Source organism: Petaurus breviceps, unplaced genomic scaffold (assembly GCF_028583685.1).
Source record: "Petaurus breviceps papuanus isolate PSGF00001 unplaced genomic scaffold, PetGlider_PUasm1.0 90681, whole genome shotgun sequence".
NCBI lineage: Eukaryota > Metazoa > Chordata > Mammalia > Diprotodontia > Petauridae > Petaurus > Petaurus breviceps.
Window position 1 is genome coordinate 3,247,270 of NW_027187307.1, and position 21,737 is coordinate 3,269,006.

Consider the following 21,737-nt stretch of genomic DNA (forward strand, 5'->3'; position numbering starts at 1 on the left):
GGCCCCTGATAGCATGAATGGTAGCCTTTGAACGGTCCTCACTGGGGCACAGTTCCAATGGCCTTGCCCTACTTAAGGCTCTGATCTGCAGGGGCTCGGCTTAGTGCAATCCAAGCAGGATAGAATCAACTAAAAGACCAATCTTTTTTTTTTTTTTTTTCAAGAACAAGGGCCAGCGAACCCGGTTTATTAAATAAATGAAAAAAAGTCCTGCTGCTGCTGCTGCTCTGCTGGGGCTGCTTCTGTTTTGGACCGGCCCCTTCGAGGATTGGTCTGCCCCTATGTGTCCAGATTGAAGTCATCGCGCTTGTTGCTGTAGTTGAACACGTGTTGCTTGATCTTGGACAAGTCCACCTGGGTGATTAAGTTCTTCATGGCGCGCGACCACGCAGGCGGGGTTGGTCACAACATGTGGGCCCATGCGAATGTGGCCCTGCTCGCAGAAGCTCGAGGCCATAACAGTGTCCAGAGCTGCAGTGAGGACTGTGTGGGCACGCGGAACGGGTAACGCTTGGCCAGGTCGCGCAGGCAGCACACCACGTCATGCGTGGCGCGGCTCAGCTGGTTCTCGCGAGTATAGTCCTCGCGCCACAGCACGTAGGTAGGGCAGCAGTACACGTAAGTGCTGCAGCATGAGGTAGGTCCGCAGCATGTGGTAGGCGCGCAGCATGCGGTAGGTGCGCAGCACGCGGTAGGTGCGCAGCACGCGGAAGCACCGCAGCACACGGAAGCGCCACAGCACGCGGTAGGGCCGCAGCACGCGGAAGCGCCGCAGCACGCGGAAGCGCCGCAGCACGCGGTAGCGCCGCAGCACGCGGTAGCGCCGCAGCACGCGGTAGGCCCGCAGCACGCGGAAATGCCGCAGCGCATGGTTGGGCCGCCGCACGCGGAAGCGCCGCCGCACGCGGTAGGGCCGCCGCACGCGGAAGCGCCGCAGCAAGCGGTAGCGCCGCCGCAAGCGGTAGCGCCGCCGCACGCGGAAGCGCGGCCGCACGCGGTTGGGCCGCTGCACAGGGAAGCACGGCCGCACGCGGTACGGCAGCCTCACGCGGAAGCGCCGCAGCACGTGGTAGGGCAGCCGCACGCGGAAGCACCGCCGCACGGGGAAGCGACGCCACATGCGGAAGCGCGGCAGCACGCGGAAGCGACGCCGCACGCAGAAGCGCCGCCGCACGCGAAAGCGCCACAGCACGTGGTGGGGCCACCTCACCCTCAGCTCGTGCAGGTTGTGGTCCATGGCCTCCCACTTCAGGAAGTCCACCTTCTTCAGGAGCTTCTGCTTGTGGAACTTGAGCTTGCTCACCTTGATGGCGGCTGCGGCAGCGTCTGAGCGGGAGCGAGCGGGAAGCGCGAGCGGGAGGGCACGGGCGTGAGCGGGCGGGGCAAGAGCGGAAGGGGCGGGCTCGGCAAGAGCGGAAGGGGCGGGCTCGAGCGGGCGCGGCAGGAGCGGGCAGGGGTGGGCGCTAGCGGGCGCAGGCGCGAGCGAACTGGACCTGCCCCCATGCTGAGCTTCTCTACCAGACCAGTCTTGATATGGAAGCCAATGTTTGGCCTTGCTTCACTGTATTTCATGGAGGCAAACACCTTGTACTCTATATGGGTCTCTCTTTTTCTTAAAGCTTATTTTGACTTGAACTTTAACAGCGCTAGAGTTTGGTTCTTAAAATATGCTGTCAGCTTCACAAATTGCAAACTCAATATGGTTTTGCTTTCTGCTTAAAAGTCAGTCATTACTGCTTGATCCCAACAAGGTATGGACCTGGCATCGAGTCAGTGTTCATTTTAAGCCAGTATTTGTGGAAAGTGGTATTAAAGCCACCCCCCTCCAAGCTGGCTCCCACATGTCTTTCCAGGCTTATTTTCTATCAGTCCCCACTTTGGGCGCATCACTGGCCTGCTGTCTGTACCTTCTACTAGGCATTCTTTCTGCCACCTTTGAACAGGAGCTTCTCTTGTGTGGGCCCAGGAAGCAGGGGCACCTGGGATACCAGGAAGCCCAGGAGTTGCCTGGACTTCACTACCTTCTCACCTCTACCTCCCCGAATCCTCAGCTTCCAGCAAAGCCCAGCTCAGGCACCCCTTTGCTTTCTGTTCCCATGGGCATTTATTAGCATTCTCTCATTGAAATCACTTCTTCATTTACTTCTCTGTGTATGTTCAGATGGCCATCTGCTAGTAGAAGGTAAACTCATAGAGAGCCTCTCAAGGGCCTTATTATTCAGAAGGTACTTAATGTTTGTCCCATGGAATGAAATTGGATTGTGACTGTTTACAGGTAAAACATTCGGTTGGCTGGTTTTGATTTCATTTTCTCATCTGTGTACTCCTGGGGCTGTGCAGGTGGCTCTGGGGTTACCTACCCCTCCCTGCCTTCCTCCAGAAGAGATCTTAAGGCCTCAGTGGTTCCCATTGCTGAGGAGGTGACCCTGGCTTCTTGAAGGCTCTGCTAGGGAAACCCAAGCTTGCAGGCAGGAAGATTTGGACTCATATCCTGCCTCTGACCCATCTTGGCTATGAGACCTTGGGCAGGTCATTTTAACCCCCAAGTGGCCCCAGGAACAATTTAAGATTTTTAACTGTAGAGAAGGCCCCTATATATGTCCTGGCACAGGAGGTTTCTTATCAGAGCTCCTCACCCTGATGCAACCATTGGGCCAGTCCAAGAAAGCCAAGAACATCAAACAACAAAGGCCCAATGAGGTTTTTAACCTTCTCTTTAGTAAGCTGTCTATCCTTCTAAAAAGGGCCGGGACTTATTCATCAAACTAATTGTATTTGTCTTCCCAGCAATCTCACTGCTGGCCAAGGCTCAAAAGGAAGGTCATGAAAAAGGGGTGGGACAAGGCTGATGGAAGACAGCTGGCCAAGCAGGACATCCTGTCGGCAGCCTTGGCCTTTCCCCTCCTTCTCCCTGCCTTCTTCCCTCTTCAGGCCATTTTCCACTATTTTCTAGAAATCTTGCTAAAGGCTCCCTCTCCACTCCCCTCTCCCCTCAGCAAAACTCACTGAAAGGTGATCACAGGCACAAAGGTCTCTTGACTGAGAGAGGGCTCTTTCTAGAGCTACAATCCTCCCAGGATTTGTTATCTTTTTAGTGGGGGCCTGCCCTTCCTGCCTATGTGGAGCTGACCTCCTGTAAATTAGCCCCAGGAGGTCCACCCAAAGTGGTAGTGGGGGGGAGTCTTCCTCCAGACAAGACCTGAAGGCATCAGTGATTCACAGTTATTCACCCAGGGGACTCTGGGTTCTGAAAGGTTCTGACAGGGATGCTCAAGCTAGGGCAAGGTTCCAACAAGGTTTGAAGTAGGGGCGGGGCAATAGACTCTGTCTGCTCTCTCCCATCCAATGGAGCTAAGTACTGAGGGGCTCACCACCAGCAGGCTTAGTGCTGAATTCTCAGCCTTTTTTTTCTATGAAAATAAAATAAAATAAAATGAAGAAAAGCTCTTGACGCTCTCCCCAGCCAGGATCTGGGCGGGGGGGCGGGGATAAGGACTGGAAATGGGGACAGGATTGGATCCTAAGTTTTTGAGCCTATTTTGCACAACGCTACTGAGGCCTGCTCTGGGAATGTGCTGGCAGGCTTGCCTCTCCTTACCTGAAGATGGCGCTGAGCCCACAAGTTGGGCTCTCAGGCCCAGGAAGGCCGGCTGAGCCCTGCTGCCAAGAGATACACTATTGAAAAGGTCAAACTACTCTGGCAAACTAGCGCACCTTCCAGAATACATTAAGCAAGAAAAGGCAGCTGTTTTCTCCTCATCTAAAAGCCGACAAGAAGAAGAGAAAATGAGGGAGAGACAGACCTTTAACAAGGAGCCAGAGAACAGCTAAACAATGCTGCTTGGGTCTGAGCAATTAGCTGGCACAGCCTGGCATTGGGAGTGTCTCTTGCCCTAGGTAACAGAGGCTGCTTCTACTGCTCCAGAGAATGGCCAGCTGGAAGTTAGAGGGGCCCTTCATCTGTTTCCCCTCCTTCCCCCTCCCATTTTCCTTTACCCCTGCAAGCTTTGGGGTCACCAAGCCTACATATGTGGCAATAGATTTGGACAAACTGCCGCTTCTGGGCCTTCGGGAATGTTCCAGAAGAGCCAGAAGAACTCATTTGTTCCTGGCCCTGTCTGACATGCACACTTGGATGTGAGCAAGGCAAGGAAAGAGCCAATCAAATCTTCAGAGGCCAATGTGGAGGCCAAGGGCCTGGGTTCACCTTCCAGCTTTCTTCCTTTCTTTCTCCCAGTGTGACCTTCAGCAAGTCCCCTCGCCTCTGGGGCCCCAATTTCCTTATCTGTAAAATAGAGGGGGCAGGGGGAATGATGGTAGCGGATTAAGTGATTCCCCCCAAAGCCTGTTTCAAATCTATAAGCTTGTCATATTATTAATTCCCATCAACTCTAGGGAATGACTGTGTGTGTGTGTGTGTGTGTGTGCGCGCGCACGCACGCACGCGAGGGCACCTGTGTGCATACACATTCTTTTTCTCCCTCCTTTGAACTTTCCTTGAGAGGATTAAATGATAAAATATATACAAAACATTCTGCAAGCCTCAGAAAGCTAGATACACATCAGCACTTGTTACTGTTTCTTACTCTTATATACAGCTAGAGCTTAAAACGCACTAAGACTTTTGGGACACTCTCTATAATATTGGCCACAAGTCAGGAAGCCCTGAGTTCAAAGCCAGCCTCTGCTACATACTACCTGTGTGTCCTGGGCAGAGCAGAAAACTGGTACAATGCAAAGGGGAGAGAGTAGGGGGTGGATCAGACAACCTGGGTTCAGATTTTTGCCCCTGCAGCTTATTCCCTTGGTGACCCTGGGCAGGTCACAGTCACTTTGAGCTTTGGTTTCCTCGTCTATCAAATGGGGGGAGGGGCTGGAATTGTTGATCCCTGAGGCTTTTTCCATATCTGCTTCTATGATACCTATAAAACCTAAGCAATTTCTCCTCCTGATGCCCAAACAACCCTCTGAGACTTGAAACCCCAGATGAGCTGCCAGGCATAGAAACTATAGAAGTTTTCTATAACAGTGAAACCTTGGCACAAAGAGTGGTTGGAACCAGAGGATCTGGGTTCAAATCCTGCCTTTGCTACTTGTAGGGCCTTGGGTAAGTCATCTAACTTCCGTGGGACGAAGTTTCCTCATTTGTAAAGTTGGCCTAGGTGAGGTTCCTTCCAAATCCAAATCTATGGTCATTAGTAAGTCATTCTCCCAGGCTCCCAGGCAACTCTGAGACTACAGGGTCCAGGTGCTTTCCCATACTTTCCACCTTGGCAGGTTTTAACATCAATTAAATCATAGTGTTGAATAGTGGAAAGAACAGTGACTGTGGAATCCAAGGCCTTGCCTCCAAATCTGGTCTCAGATACTTTGTTAGTTGTGTGACCTTGGTCACTTAACCTTCCTAGGCCTCAGTTTCTTCACCTGAAAAATGAAGAAGTTGAACTAAATAGCCTCTACAATCCCTTTTCATTCTAACACTAATACATACCTTAATAGACCACATGCTTAATAATTACATAGAGAATACATACATGGTATAGCAATTCAACATCCCCTGCTACTCTGATCAGCCGGTGCTGGCTCTCCAGCTACACAGTAAGCAAGTTGATAAGCGGAGCCATATTTCCCAAGCGGCTCTGTCCCCCACAGTGCTGCCACATGGCAGGTGCTCAGTAGCCACTGATTGAAAGACTCCAAACAATTCATTTCATGCCCCACACTGGGAAGGGAACGAAGTCAGGGGTTTGTGGATGCCTGCTGCCTGCCCTTTGTCTGAGAACCCACCAAAGCAGATAATATATGGTGAAGTGTTTTGCAAACCTTGAAGGGCTACAGAAATGTCAGTTACCCTCACCTTTGGCATTCTCCTCCTCCTCACATACTGGCCTGTCCGCCTGGCCAGCCTGACCTGCCTGGCCCGCCAACAAGCACATTCACCATGCTGGCCACTCACTCTAGCTTTCTCCCAGTCTGCTGCTTTGAGGCCCCGCTCAGCTGGGTCTGGTCTTCCAGCCTCAGTTTCTGACTTACTGCATGGAGGTACCAGGAAGCAAGACCTCACTGTCGCCAGCAGGTTGCCCTTGGATGGACTGCAGTGGTGATTTGGGAGAGAACTGCCCTTGAAAGTCTGGTTCATAAACTGTGTCTAAATGAGTTAAAACTGGAGCCTGTCAAAAGGAACCTTGGACATTTTTCTTAAATGGTCTTTTTCCTGGATGTAGCTCCTGGGACAAGTTTAATTATTGAATATAAATAAAAGCATAATCATAAACGTACAGCATGAAATCCACATATATTTGTTAGGATGGCATACAGAGCTAGAATCCTAGTAGCATTTTACCCTCCCATCCTCTCGTTTCACCTTCGGTCTCCTCTCTTCACTCTCCTATTGATGCCACCTTAAATTGGTCATAAGATCATAGATTTAGACCTGGAAGGAGCCTAGGAAATCACCTAGTCCAATTTCATCCATTGTACAGAAGAGGAAACTGAGACCAAGAGAACTAAGTGACTTGTCCAAGGTCACTTGTCCAAGGGAAGTCAATGGAAGAGATGGAATTTGCACCCAAGTTCTCTGCCTGCCTCTAAATCGGTTCCCTTTCTATCATAAAAGAATTTATTCAAAGATATAGTGATAGTCTGGGATGGATACCTGGTAAGGGATAAATCTTTCCTCAATATATTTGCATTTGAATAGGGGCTAATTCCTCAACCCAAAAGAATGAATGGACCCCTACTGAGAAGATTTCAGCTGTCACACTTGAAATCAAGGGGAAGAACTGTGTGGAAAGAGGGAAGGAGTTATTAATATACAAAACCAGCCCTTAAAGGCCAGCACTTCTATTGCCTTTTACTGGGCTCCTGGTACATCCTGGACATGTATGGCCATGTTTGATTGGAAGCTCCTAAAGGACAGGACCTGGATCTATGTGACGTCTGTGTGTATGTGCATTTATTTAGCATCCACCATATACCATGTGCTGTGGATACAAAGACACAAATGAAACAACCCCTGCCCTCAAGGAGGGAAGGGAAGTTACCTTTGGGCATGTGGAGTGAGCTTGGACAATATGTAAACATGCACATGTGCACTCACACGCACACACACACACACACAGAAATAGGGAGAAAGTGCTGGTGAAAAAGCTGGAGCTGAGCTTGGGAGTGAAGGAGGGATGAAAGAAGAAGTGTATTCCAAACATGGGGAACATGAGGCTGGAGACAGAATGTCATGGAGGAATTTGGCTGGAGCATTACCATAAGAACGATTACCATAGTAAAGGGGGGGCTGGAATTGGGGCAAGGTGGTAAAGGGTTTTAAGTGATAAGCAAAGGACCTGATATTTGATCCTGGAGGTAATAGGGAGCCAATGGAGTTTTCGGAGCAGAGGAGCGACAGGGGTCAGACTTTGAAAGCTGAGTAGAGGAAGGACTAGAGGAGGGGGAGACATGAGGCAGGGAACTCAAGGAGTGGCTGTAGTTCAGGGGAGAAAAAAGGATGGAGGAAAGGCTACATGTGTAAGAGATACTAAAGAGGCAGAAGGGAGAAGCCCTGGCAATAGATCAGGTGGATACGTGGGTGAAGGAAAGTGGAGGGTTGAGGGCTGGGGGAGTGGGCAGGGGCGGGAGAGGTGGTGTCCTTGACAGTGACAGGAAAGTTTAATAGAGGACAGCAGGCAGGTGTAAGAGATCATGCATGTGTTCTGGACTGGCTGACTTTGATATGCCTCCAGGATGTCCAGTCTAGATGTCCAATAAACATTTGGTGATGAGGGATCAGAGCTCTGGAGAGACACTGGGGCTGGCTGTGTGGAACTCAGAGCCATTCGCTTAGAAATAAGAACTGAACCCATAGGATAGAATGGTGAGGACAGAAATAAGCTACTTAAAGGGTTTCTGATGGCTCTGATTAAAGCCCCTTCGAAAGCTGAGGTAACGGAGGCTCCAGGTGTATAGACTAAGCCTGTGATCAGTGTGGTTGTGAAAGGGACAGGAGAAATCCAAGAGTCAGTCAAAGGAACACTGGAGTTGTGGGAGGCATTTTTTCCACCAAATAGAGGAGATATGAGCAAGATTCAGGGTGAGGGAGGAAGGAGCTGGGGAGGAGAGAATGAAGACATAGGAACAAGATGGTAGAATGGGGGAAGCACTCTCCCCTGGCTCCCCCTAGATGCTAGTCCTCCCTGGGCCTATGGGGGAGAACAAGGCCAAACAATTCAATCAGTTTCTCTATGTCTAGTACTGATGCACGTTTCCTTATAGCCAACACAGAGAGATTTCACAGTTGTTATTCTGTAACAGATGCAAAATGGAGAGCATCGAAATAAGTGGAAATGAACAGAATGGATTGAGTGGGGTTTATTAATTTTCCAGTCTGAAGGGGGGCAAGCCCTGTATGGTTGTGCTGTATTCGATGAAGGTAACACATTGTTATAGCTTCAGATTAACAATTTCTTCTTGGACTTCCTCTCCTCAAACAAGAAATCATTCATAGTCTATTTTCATTGGCAAGCTTGTCCCTGGAAATTCTGCATTGTATTGATTTTTGTTAAAGAAGGGATGGGGGAGGAGGGGGCAAGAAGATAAGACCCTTGTTATTTTTGCCTAGGACCAAGAAAGAGAGCAGGCTTTTCAGAAACACAGCCAAGGCACCAGACAACAGGAATGTCTTAAGTTCTGCATTCTACCTGCCCAGCCGGGCAATGCCAGCATCTCTCTTCATCCCCATTCCCATTAATGCTTCCTTCAGAACATGAGCCAGGGAACTAGCCAGGGCTGACTGAGTCTAGACCGTAACAGATGCCATTCTAGAAAATCAGTGCATTGTTAACTGTTCAAAGGAGAGGGCATTTGTAAAAATGATTTTTGTTTCTTAAGGGGTGAGTCCTCATTCTGCTATGTTCACTTGGCCACCCTGTTTTAAAACTCTAGGGAATTTAGGGACAAAAAAGCCCCCAACCAGGGGAAAAAGACTATAGATAAATGGATGAGTCTGTGGACAGCCAGGGCTAGGGAAGGAGAGATTTCAGTGCTGATTCTATCAACTGATGTTTTTTTTTCTTTCTTACAAGCTATTAAAAAATCCTTGCTATGGCAGAGCAGATTCAGAAATTGATTTTGCCTGTCACTGGAAATACGTTTCAGTGGTGAATGATCTTGTTCCAGGAGCCCATGGCAGAGCTGGTGACAGCAGAGAGAAGGACTACATTATTCCTGTCCCCAGATTATTGCAGAGAACTTTGAAAGCCCTTGAAAGGGAACATCTACACAGACTACAGAAACTCCATGGGATTTCTTTTTTGTGAACCTCAGATTAAGAAATGAGCTTTGTGAAACAGGTTTCTCTGGTTCTCGGGAGGTCACTGTGCTGTTTAACTCTGCTGGCTCATTAAGACCATTTGGCAATGAAGTCTGCGTCAGAATGCCACCTTGTTGCCGGTGGAGACAGCTTCCTGTGAATGGACAAGACTCCGCCTCCTTCTCTCCATCCCTGCTTGGTGCTCTGGGGCCTCGGAAGCTGAGGGAGCCTTGGGCCAAATAAGTACCATTTCTCTTTTGTGTTGACTCCATTTTGCACCTCCCTCTCACCTCGCTCATGTCTCCTTTCTCAGGCTTTCTTTCCTGAAAAAATCTCCATCACACACCCCATTCCTATATGTGTTAGATGATAAGGGTCCATGGTATTCAGCTGCCCAGGAGCATCTAAATGAAGTGAATTGAAAGGAAAATAAGCTGGCTTTTGGACGGGATAGGGAAAGACATCAAAGGAATAGTCTTTCCTAACTATTCATCAAGACAGAGTGGACAGAATACTGGAATTGAAGTCAGGAGGTCCTAGATTTGAATCTTGCCTCAGAAGCTTTCTATTTCTATGGCCTGAGCACCTCTCTGTGTGCCTCAGTTTCCTTGCCTGTTTCTGGAATATGTCAGTGTGAATGGTGGCAAGTCCTAAGACGGGTCTTTGGGTTGGTAGGTGTTTAAGTTCTGTAAGAGGAGCCCAGAGCTGTACCAGAATATGGCATAGTAGAGGAGGGGTTTTTTAAGCTTTAAGCTATAGCTTAAAGCTGCACTAAGGCTTTTGGGACACCCTGTAATTGAATGTTATACCAAACGATAAAAGAAAGTCTTAGAACCAAGAATTATTCATCCTGCCAAACTGAGTATGGTCCTACATATGAGAGGAGCAAGTGGGTTGGCCTTGAATTGTCTTCCCTTTTGTCATAAAACACTACTCTTCAGTCATAAAAGGAAAAGGGAGTTCCTTCTGACTGGCCCCACTGGATGAAGGAGACAACTAGCCCCCAACTGATGGCAGCCTGGGCCGTCATTGAAAGCCATAGTAGGTCAAGTCTAACCCTGAACTATCTGCCACAGCACCAGCTGAGAGTCTGGTGCCTCCTCACATGCCCTCTTGGAGGTCTGGGTGTTAGAGCTGTACAGGGAGCAAGATCTTCCCCCCCCCCACCTCCTTATATTTATTCATCCCTTGGCCAGCAAGCAGTTCTTTGGGCTGCTGCTTGTTTCTCCATAGGGTGGGGAATCAGTCCAGTTGTCTCCCAGTGCTTCTACAGAGTTTGTCACTGAACTACAGAGTTCAGTGAAATCCTATAAGACAGGCTCAAATGAAAATCGGGACTGGCCACCACAAACTTACCGCAAACTCAATTGGGATGATTGCTTAGCAGTGAAGCAGTTTGAGTGAAAAATCAGTTATTTCCTACTAGGAGTATTTGTGAAACACACAGAGAAACAAAGGGGGAAATGCCAAGCAACTGAGCTATGGTTTCACCAAATACTTAAAAAACTCCACAAACAAATCCGCAGCAGAGGACAGTGGAAGGAATGCTGGAGATGAAGTCTGAGGACTTTGAGAATTACTGTGTGGCCTTGAGCAAGTCGTTCTACCACTTGGGTGTTGGGGTCTGCGGCCCCCCCAAAGGTCTCAGGCAGCCTCTTTGAGTTCAGGTCTGGTAACAGGGCACTTTGTGGTATGTGCTTATCTTATCTGAAGTCAGGGAGCCCTGACCTCTAGGAAGTGCTGAGGCCCAGATTGTGTGCTGTCACCCAAATACTCTGTTACCCTGATGTTTATCTTGGGGTCAAAGGTTAAGTACACAGGAGTATGCAAGCTGTTCTGGATTGAGTCTCCCTGTTCTCTGGCCCCCTATCTTCTCTCACGAGCTGTCCACAAGCTGTCCACGAGCTCTGCAAGTGCACTTTGGGGGATTTAAGGGCTGAAGCATAAGGGGGCAGGGGATGGAGGGAGATATGTAATAACATGCCTGTCCTGCCAATAAAGCTGTGCCTCTTTCCATTTCCACTGACTTGACTTCTCCTTTACGCGACCATGCAGGACGTGGCTGGCTGTGCACCAAAGGCCAGGAAACTGAGGTAAGACTCAGCTAGAATCATAAGGGTCGTTAGACTTGGGTCTGTTCCCTCACCTGTAAAATGAGAAGTGTGGACTAGCTGGCATCGAAGGCCCCTTTCAATTCAGAATCTCTTTTCCTAGGACCCATTCAAATACAATATGCTCTGACAAGAACTAGAAGAACATATAAACACTAACTTAGCAAATCCCACACCAAATACCTATTTCTAGGACTGGCTGGGAAGGGTGGTCAGGATTGTAACTGTGAGCAACTAATTGCAATCTGCTCCCCCGGGTCACTGGGATGAGAAGGCACTAGACACTGGAAATTATACAAAGAAAGTGAGGATAGCATCCACACCTCTTTATCTAGAGATTTTACTGCTAGGCATATACCCCAAGGAGGTCAATGATAGAGGCAAAGGCCCCATGGGCACCCACATATTTAAAGCAGCACTTTTTGTTAGTAGCAGAAATGAGAAAGCAAGTAGATTGGGGATGGTTGGACCAGTTCTGGTAAATGAATGTGCTGGATTATTAGTGTGCCATAAGGAATGACAAATTCATAGAGAAGCATGGTGAGACATGTCTCTCTATTCTCCACTGGCAGCTCTGTTTGGGCTTAACTCCATGGAGTGAGATGCTGATCCCCTGAAATCTCAGCATCATCAATTTAATGCTCAATAACACCTAGCCACCACCCTGGCCTCCTCTCCTCTCTGACTGGAGGGCTAGCAGAGACAGCATTCAACTCCTCCCAAAGCTTCCTCACAGCTCATTCTCCACTTTCTATCTGCAGCCCCCCTTGGTCTGAACCCCAGGGAACAATATTCCCCTTGGTGTTCCCCACTCACCACCCCCCATTAGATTGTGAACTCCTTGAGGTCCAGGATTATCTTTCTTTTTCTCATTTGTATCCCCAGTGCTTAGCACAGTGCCTGACACGTGCTAAGTGCTTGATAAATGTTTATTGCATTGAATTGAAATGAATTACATGAACTGATACGAAATGAATTGAACAGAACCAGGGAAACAACATTCACTATGACTACAGCAATGTTTATGTTGGGAAGAACAGCATCAAAAACAACAATTAAACAATCAAAACTGAATCCAGTGAAATTATAATGACCAAGCTTGGCTCCCAAGAAGAGTGACAAGAAGGCAGCTCCTCACCCTCTTTTCAGAGCAGGGAGCTGTGAACATGGAATAACATATATAATGGCAGCCTTTTCTGGCGTGCTGGTGACTTTTGCTACGATGCTGGGTTTTTTTTTTTTCATTATAAAAGATGGCTCTCTGGGAGGAGGGAAATTATATTGGGAATATAATGTCAAAACAAAAGATTGCAATACAAATTTCCCTTTAAAAAGTCACTGGAAGAAGGAAAGGACACCTGTTCTTGAGGGCAAGCCTCATGTTATGTAATCACAGTCATCCCAAGAAAGGCTGCTGTGTCTAAGAAAATAACCCATGGACTAATGCATTCATGTGAAGGGCCAAGGATAGTGTAGGCTAGGAGCTCTTCCCTTTGGCCTGTATTCTAGGCCCTTTTGGCATTCCATCAGATGAAGCCTGTGGAACTCTTCTCAAAGTGAGGTTTGGAAATAACTGAAGAAAATGCTCATTTTCAGTTAGAAGTTTAGTGAAAATAAAACTATGTTATTCAAGTTCCTGGACACCCTGAAACTGATCCATGGACCTTTGGGCCAGAGTGGGGGCTTGTCTACAGACCTCAGATTAAGAGCTTTAGGTTTAGATACTTTGCAGCCTTCTGACTCCAAAGGGTAAACTGGACAAACCCATAGCAGTTGCTAAAATATCTTGGCCTTGACTTTTTGACCCCTAGGATGGCAAGAAGAGCTTTGGGTCCTGAACAGAGAGATGGAAGGCCGTATAAGGTGTTAGATGACTTCACTGGGGGAAATATCAAAGAATTAGAGCTAGCAGATGGCCCAGTGTATCAAGAACCAAAATTCTAATCACAGAAAATGGGGAGTCTTACTAAATCCCAAGCTATCTCTGCAACTTGATAGCTGTGTGACTTTGGATACGGTCCTCGCTGTTCTCTTAGGCCTCAGTTTCCTCCCTAGTAAAATTAAGGACTTGAGTTAAATGGCCTCTGAGGTCTTTTTCAGTTTTAGATATAAGATCTTCATATCAATAAGGGCCCCTTCCTTCTTGGTGTAACTTGTGATTCTCTGATCTGCTTCTGAAGGAGCTCAGCTTGACTAGGAATGGGGGCACCTGGACCATTAGACAGACAGTCTAGAGCTATTCAGGAAAACAACTGATATAGAAACCAAAAGGTGACTGATGCAATGACAGCAGAAAAGTTGTCCAAACAAGTAGGACAGGAGTCTGATATCCAAGCTATCTAGGGAAAGGACAAATGGATAGAAGTGGATGATTGATCAAGGGACCTGAATGGGCAGTTTTCAGACGAAGAAATGCAAATGATAGCCAGCCATAAGAAGAAATGCTCCAAATCACTAATAGTCAAGGAAATATACATTAAAACAGTTCTGGGATTCTGCTCAACAGCCATCAGGTTGACAGAAATGAAAAAAATTCCCTGTTGGAGGGGCTGTAGACAAGCAGACATTCTAATTTACTGCTGCCAGAGCTGGGAATTGGTTTGACCACTTTTTATTTTGCTTTGCTTTTGTTTTTTCTCCTCGGTCCAAGTGCCAATGGACTCACTAGGGTGGAAGAGAAATGATGGTGCAAGCCAGGGCTTGCCTAACATTTATTTCTGGTCTCAAACTCCTGATTCTACTTTCATCTGGAAAAACTGATATAACACCTATGAGATCTACCAATCACCACAAAATCACAGAATGTCCCAGCTGCAAAAGGACCATCTGGCCCAATGAGTCTAATCCCTTCCTTTTACAGAGGAGGAAGCTGAGGACAGCGTAGTCAGGCTTTGGACTCAGATTCTCTGACCCTAAATTAAATTCTCTTTCCACTGTCGCAAGGGAATGATTATACATGTGCCAGTGAGGAGGGTTTGCCTGGGATCAGAGAACTCTTGGGATAAGCACCTGTTAAAATGGACCCTTTGTTAGCCTGGGAGTGAGGGAGGGAGGGCAGGCTGAGGAATGAAAAGCAAGATCTTGTCACAGCCATACTTTTAACCCAGGGCATTGTTGGTGCTAATTTCCATATTTGTTTTGGGATGATGGGAGAGGGAGGAAGTTGTCCCACTGGAGGAAGGGAACTAATATTGTGATGAAAGGCCTGTGAGATTTTGAGTTAGAAAGACTGAGTTTAATTCCTAGCTTTGCTATTTAGGGCTTGTGTGACTTTGGGCACATCATTATGACTTCTCTGGGCCTCAGTTTCCTTATCTGTATCTTATCCTTATCTGTAATTTAGTTCAACAAACATTCATTAAATGTCTACTATGCCCTCAGTGCTGTGCTAAGTGCTAGGGACAGTAGCCAAAAACAAAGCAATCCCTGCCCTTGAGGCACTTACATTCCCCTGGAGTGGAAGATTCCATACATATATAAATTGCATAAGTAAATTATATACATATATATATATATATATATAATAGAAGGTAATTTCTTCCTTCTCCCTTTGAGGTTCACTCCAGCCTTCTTTGCCTCACAGTTCAAATACTTATCACAGTCATCTAACAGTGTCCAAATTATTTTCCCTTCTTTCTCAAGGAATTCAATACCTGGCTCATAGTCTTTTCCTCTATTCCCCAACCCCACACTCTGTAAAATGAGGAGGGCTGACTTAGCCTGTCTCTTCTTGCTCTAAATCTATGATCTATGACCCTAGGGAAGAACAGTCAGCTTCTACCTGATAAACTGATAGAATTGGAGCTCCTGAAATCTTAGGTGGGGGCTCGAGCTAGCAATGACAATTGAATTCTACCAGTGCCCTCATATTTGGGGTACAGGATCATCTGTAAAATTCCAGTGAGGAGGGAAAATTGGATTTGTCTACACAACCTAGTTAAGATATACAAGAATTCACTAACCAGCTCCAATTTAACAAATAAATATTCTGAAGATGGAGATGTGGGAAAATTGGGACACTAATGCACTGTTGGTAGAGCTGTGAACTGATCCAACCATTCCAGAGAGCAATTTGGAACTATGCCCACAGGGCTATAACTCTGGTTTTTGACTCAGCAATACCACTGCAAGTTCTGCATCCCAAAGAGATGAACAAAAAATAGAAAAAGACCTATATGAATAAAAATATATTTATAGCAGCTCTTTTAGTGGTGGCAAAGAATTGGAAATTGAAGGCATGCCCATCAATTTGGGAATGACTGAATGAGCTGTGGTATAAGAAATGATGATCAGGATAGTTTCAGAAAAACCTAGAAAGATTTACACAAACTGACAAAAATGAAGTGAGCAGAACCAAGAGAACATTGTACACAGTAATAGCAATATGATCAGCTGTGAATGACTTAGTTTTTCTCAGTAATAAAAAGATACAAGACAATTCCAAAGGACTCATGATGAAAAATGCTATCTACCTCCAGAGGAAGAACTGATGGAATGTGAAAGCAGATCAAAGCATACTATTTTGTACTTTATTTTTTTCATGGGGTTTTTTTTTTGGTTTGTGTTTTTTTTCCCAACATGACTAATATGGAAATGTGTTTTGCATGACCGAACATGTATAACTTGTGTCAAATTGCTTGCTGTCTTAGGGAGGAGAGTGGGGTAGGAAGGAAGGAAAAATTTTGGAACTCAAAAATGTAAAAAACAGATGCTAAAAATTGTTTTGATATGTAGTTAGAAATTTTTTTAAAAAAAGAACTATTCTGAAGATAAAGCAAAGCCAGTGGAATATAAGAAGATGGCATAGTTCACAACTGAGAAATGTTAAGGCTCAGAATAAGCTAGAGTTGACAAGGGAAGCTCAGGCTAATAGAACAAAAGTTTTAAAAAGCTTTTTAAAGGTATATTGGGAGAAAAAGGAAGTTCAAAGGAGACATAGTACCTTTGCTTGGGGTACATAGGAAGATGGTAACTGAGAACAGACAGAAGGCAGAGATGGCTGCTCAACTCTTAGTGTGTTTTTATTTTCTTGGCCAAGGAGAATGACCCACACACTGGAAAGAACAGAACAAAAATGACTAACAAGAAGCAAGTAACTAACAGAAGTCCAAGGAAGCAGTAAGAGAACATCTAGGGGCCCTTGATGAATTCAGATGACTAGACCAAGATGCACTATACTCTTGGGACATGATAGAATTGGCTTGTGTGATGGCTGAACAATATCTGTGACATTTGAAAGATCATGAAAAATGGGAGAGGTACCACAAGAAGGGAGATGGGGAAAACACTAGCTCTATTTTCAAAAAAAGAGAGAAAGGAGTCTGAAAATTATAGGCCAATGAGCTTGATTTCAACTCCTGGACAAATTATAGAATGGATTATTAAAGGGATGGTTGGTCAATATTTAGAAAAGGAAGCGATTAGCAAGTGCCCACAGGGCTTTCTCGAGAATAGCTCATGATGAACATCATTGTAATTCTTGACAGGAGTACTAAACCAGGAGATGGGGAAAATGCTGGGGATATTGTTTACCTTGATTTTAGCAAAGCTTGAAAGTATCTCAAACTATTTTCATGGAGAACATAGAGAGACAGGGATCAGGTGGTAATATAATCAGATAGATTTATAACTGGTTGGGTGGCCAGATTCCAAGAGCAGGTGTTAGTGGTTCACTGTCATTGTGGTAGGGGATCTCCACTGGAATAGTACAGGGAGGGGTCTGTGCTTGCTCTGTGTTCTTTCCTATATTTATCAATGACTTAGATACAGACAGATGGTATGCTCATCATATTTGCCAATGACACAAAGCTGAGAGGGACAGCTAAATACAGGAGATAACAAAGTCAGGATCCAAACTAATCTTGATAGGCTAGAACACTGGACTGGATCTAACAAGATGAAATTAAGGAGAAATGTAAAGTCTTGTATTAGAGTACAAAAAATGAACTCCACAAATAGAAGATAACCTTCCAAATATAAGGGATGGCACACATGAACAACAGTGGTCCTGGAAAAAGATCTGGGGGGGTCGGTCGAACTGCTAATGTGAACTTGGACTGTGTTAAGAGGGGCAGAGATCCCAGGAATAAGGAGTTCAGTCCTGGGCATCAGGGTTTAAGAAGGATATTGAGACAGTGGAAAGTGTCCAGAGGAGTGCAGCTTTGGCACTTGAGTCCAGCTCATCAGCGATCGATAGCTTGGCCTGGCAAAGAGAAGACTGAGGAGGACAGGATAATCTTCTTCAAGTATCTGAAGGATTATAGTAGGGAGGAGGGATCACACTTGTTCTACTTGCCCCAGGGGGTAGAGCCCCAGAACGTCAGTGGAAGAAGGACGTAAGTTCGATGTTGAGCAAACCTCTCCAGCCAAATAGAAAGGGCAGCCTTGGGAGGCTAGATGCCTGATAGCCTTGTCAGTTACGGTGGCTATTCCCTTTAGGAATGGGTGGGACCAGATGGCCTCTGAGGTCCCTTCCTACTCTCCAATTCTGTGATTCTGTGAGATACAGGATTCAGGAAATGCAGATTACTCCTCAGGAAAGACCATATTAGGCATCTCTTCTCAACCTATCATTTGAGGAAAATAAGAGCCAAAGGATTGCAGAAAGTGCAAATTGATATACATGGCATTCTCTAGAGGAGACAGAGAATTCACGATCTTTTCTTACGCTATTATGTCTGGTTTCTAATAACTGTCCCACAGTAAGTAAAAGGTTAGACTTGCAAATCTTGGGAAAAGTATCCTTCAGCTCTGTGCATATGCCTGCACTGGAATAATTCAGGGCCATAGGTACAGAGAGGAAAGCTAAACAGAAAGAGGCCCAGCACACAGCAGGCTGGTCTGTGGCTATGTGAAGGGCAAAGAACATTCTGCCTCAGTTGGTGTTGGAGTCCAGATGCTTGCACACACCAGAGATGACTGGCAGATGTGTTTAGTCCTCTTGCTTCCCATCAGGGAAACTCGGCTCTGATTGCTGGTATGCTTCTGGAGAGTCTACAAGGAGCAAATCCTATAGGAATGTTGGAGCTATATTTGAAATCCAACCACACAGTCTTTGTTGCATGGCCAATGAGAGGCAGAGAAAACATGAACAAAAGGACAACCTAGGCCATGGTCAAAGCCAGGGGTGGGAAACCTGTAGGTCAAATGAGATGATGTAAAGTGTTTTGAATTCTCTAAAGTGATATATAAACACCATTCACTTGACATGGTCTACTATTTGCCAGACACTGAGTTGGGCACTGGGGACATAAAGGAATGTCTAGTGAGGAAAATAGCATACACACAGAAGCAAACTAGGAAACCTAGCAAAGTAATTTGGGAGAAAGTGTGGGGGGAATGAGGGAAGGCCTCATGGGAGACACTGGAGGGAGCCAGTGAAGGGCATAGACTCAGGAAATACCATACAGACAGTGTGGTGCTGTGGAGGGAGACTGCAGGATCCTGAGCGAGTCCTCTAACCTCACTGAGCCTCATCTGTAAAATGGGATCATTGGACTTGATGAGCTCACAGGACCTTTCTAGATCTGTGGGAAGAGGTCTCAAGACATCACCAGCACCTGCAGATTGAGAAATGTCAAATGTCAGGTGGGGGTTCAGTGACAAAGGGGGGATTTGGTCAGCAGCCAGGAAGAAGAGGATCCCTTTGTCTGCTCCTCTGAAGAATGGATTGAGGGCAGAGCTCCCACTTCCACCTCCTCCAATACATGAAAAAATGACTCTAAACAAACTTAAGAGCTAAAGAACCCACAAAGTGACAGAGAGAAACAAATCTCCCATGGAAGGAAGCCTGGCAGGCTGGCAGGAAGGGTCCATCACAGCCTGCTGGGAGTTGAGGGCAGTCCTGCCTGAGCCTGGTTTTAGCCCCAGGGTGGCCCTGACAGGTGCAGCTAGAGCAGATTTAACAAGAGTAAATCACCAGCACCTGTAGTGGTTTCCAGACTTCTCAATTCATAAATGCCAAAGACAAAGTAAAGGTCAGTGTGGAACTTAGTTGGTCCAGGTGGGATAGAAGAGTGCTGTCTGGCTGCTACCCCTGAAGCAAGAAGCGTAAGAGGCAGGGTGGCTGATGCTGTGTGGGTGGTTCTGGAGCTCCTGGCCCGCAGATTGTAGGGGGACCAAGCAACCATTCAGAGGGTAAGTGCTCTTGCTTTGACCTGCTTGGATCTGGATTGTGCTCTTGGGTGGTGGTCCTGGGGTATCTGACCAGTGAGCCAGAGTGTGTGGAGGCTGTAGAGCAGTGTGATAGTAATGGCATTTGAAGATTCCCCCTGTATTGGCTTGGTTTTCAAATTGATTGTGTTAAAACCCAGAGCTTGTTAATCCCAGCTGTGGGATGGACTTGTTGATGTGAAAAGAAAGTCCTGAACTGGGAGGAGCTGGTGACGTAGATTTGGAGACACAAGAGAGAGGCGGAAGACCTTTTTGGAAGCAGCACCCACGTGGAGGCAGAGAGAGAGACTAAGAGAATTGCTGGTGGCTGCTTTGAATTGCCCTGGACTTTTGAGACCTGCCCCCTGAGCTGCCAAGGACTGAGGAGACATGGCTGTTTTGCTGGTACTTTGTCTGTCTGTTTTGATGTTGTTTTGCCAGATTTGTCCACTGGTGAAAGACAGACCTGTTGTTGAAGAAGTCCTGGAACCTGGCTTTTGGCTAAGAAGCCCTGAGACTGTCCTGCAGACAGAGAGTGAATACTGTCCACTGGTGAAGGACAGTGCTGTTGTTGCAGGGGGTCAACATCTGGGTTTCCACATCTGGGTTTTTCAAAGCTGGGGGACTCTCAACAACGGCTTCCCAGAATTCAGATCAAATCACAGAACACTTCTCAAAGTGAGTCCCAAAACAAAGCTACACATCAGGGCTTATATAGCCTTCTCTTGGCTATGAGAATGTAACAACCTTATTGACTCACTGGCCAATCAAGAAGCATCTACTGAAAAACAAGCCTATACGGGGGGAATCTTTAAATGCCATTACTATCACAAGCAGGCACCCATCTAATAGCTCTGGCAGCTGCAAATCCCCAGAGATTTGGGACATAGTTTTCTCCATTCTGGAAGCACAGTTCTACTGCAGCAAAGAATTCAAAAGTCAAGTAAAGTGGCTGCTAATATGAGCAAGCAACGGAAGCACCAACGGACCATAGAATCCTTTTTTGGGGGGACAAAAAGGATCAAGGCATGGAGCTGGAGGAAGACAGCAAAGTCAGAACTCCTGCATCAAAAGCCTCCAAGAAAAATATGAACTGGTTATACGCCATGGAGGAGCTCAAGAAGGATTTTGAAAATCAAGTAAGAGAAGTGGAGGAAAAATTGCAAAGAGAAATGAGAATGATGCGAGAAAATCATGAAAAGTGAGTCAACAGTTTGCTAAAGAAGACCCAAAAATACACCGAAGAAAATAACACCTTAAAAAATAGACTAATTCAAATGGCAAGAGAGTCCCAAAAAGCCAGTGAGGAGAAGAATGCTTTTAAAAAGCCGAATTTACCAGATGGAAAAGGAATTTCAAAAAGTCACTGAAGAGAATAACTCCTTCAAAATTAGACTGGAGCAATTGGAAGCTAATGACTTTATGAGAAACCAAGATAATATAAAACAGATCCAAACAAATGAAAAAAAAAATAGAAGGCAATGTGAAATATCTCATTGGAAAAACCACTGACCTGGAAAATAGATCCAGAAGAGATCATTTAAAAATTATTTGGTCTACCTGAAAGCCATGGTCAAAAAAAAAGAGCCTCGACAACCATCTCTCAAGAAATTATCAAGCAAAATTGCACTGATATTCTAGAACCAGAGGGCAAAAGATAAATTGAAAGAATTCACTAATCACCTCTTGAAAAAGATCCCCAAAAGAAAACTCTTAGGAACATTATAGTCAAATTCTAGAGTTCCCAGGTCAAGGAGAAAATACTGCAACCAGTCAGGAAGAAACAATTTGAATATTGTGGAAACAATCAGCATAACACAAGACCTATCAGCTTTTACATTAAGGGATTGAAGAGCTTGTAATAGGATATTTTGGAGGTCAAAGGAGCTAGGACTAAAACCAAGAATCACCTACCCAGCAAAACTGAGTATAATGCTATAGGGAAAAATATGGTCATTCAATGAAATAGAAGACTTTCAAGAATTTTTGATGAAAAAAATCTGAGCTGAACAGAAAATTTGACTTTCAAATACAAGAAGCAAGAGAAGCATGAGAAGGTAAACGGGAAAAAAGAAACCATAAGGAACTTCTTAAAGTTGAACATCACTACATGGAAAAACAATAATTGTAACTCATAAGACTTTTCTCAGTATGAGGATAGCTGAAGGGAATAT

General features: G+C 45.9%; 1 pseudogene; it reads right to left on the reverse strand.

Moving 5' to 3' along the window:
* Positions 1-279: 279 nt before the first annotated feature.
* LOC138143973 (U3 small nucleolar ribonucleoprotein protein IMP3-like) overlaps positions 280-21,737 on the reverse strand; it is a 134,746-nt pseudogene continuing 113,288 nt past the window's right edge.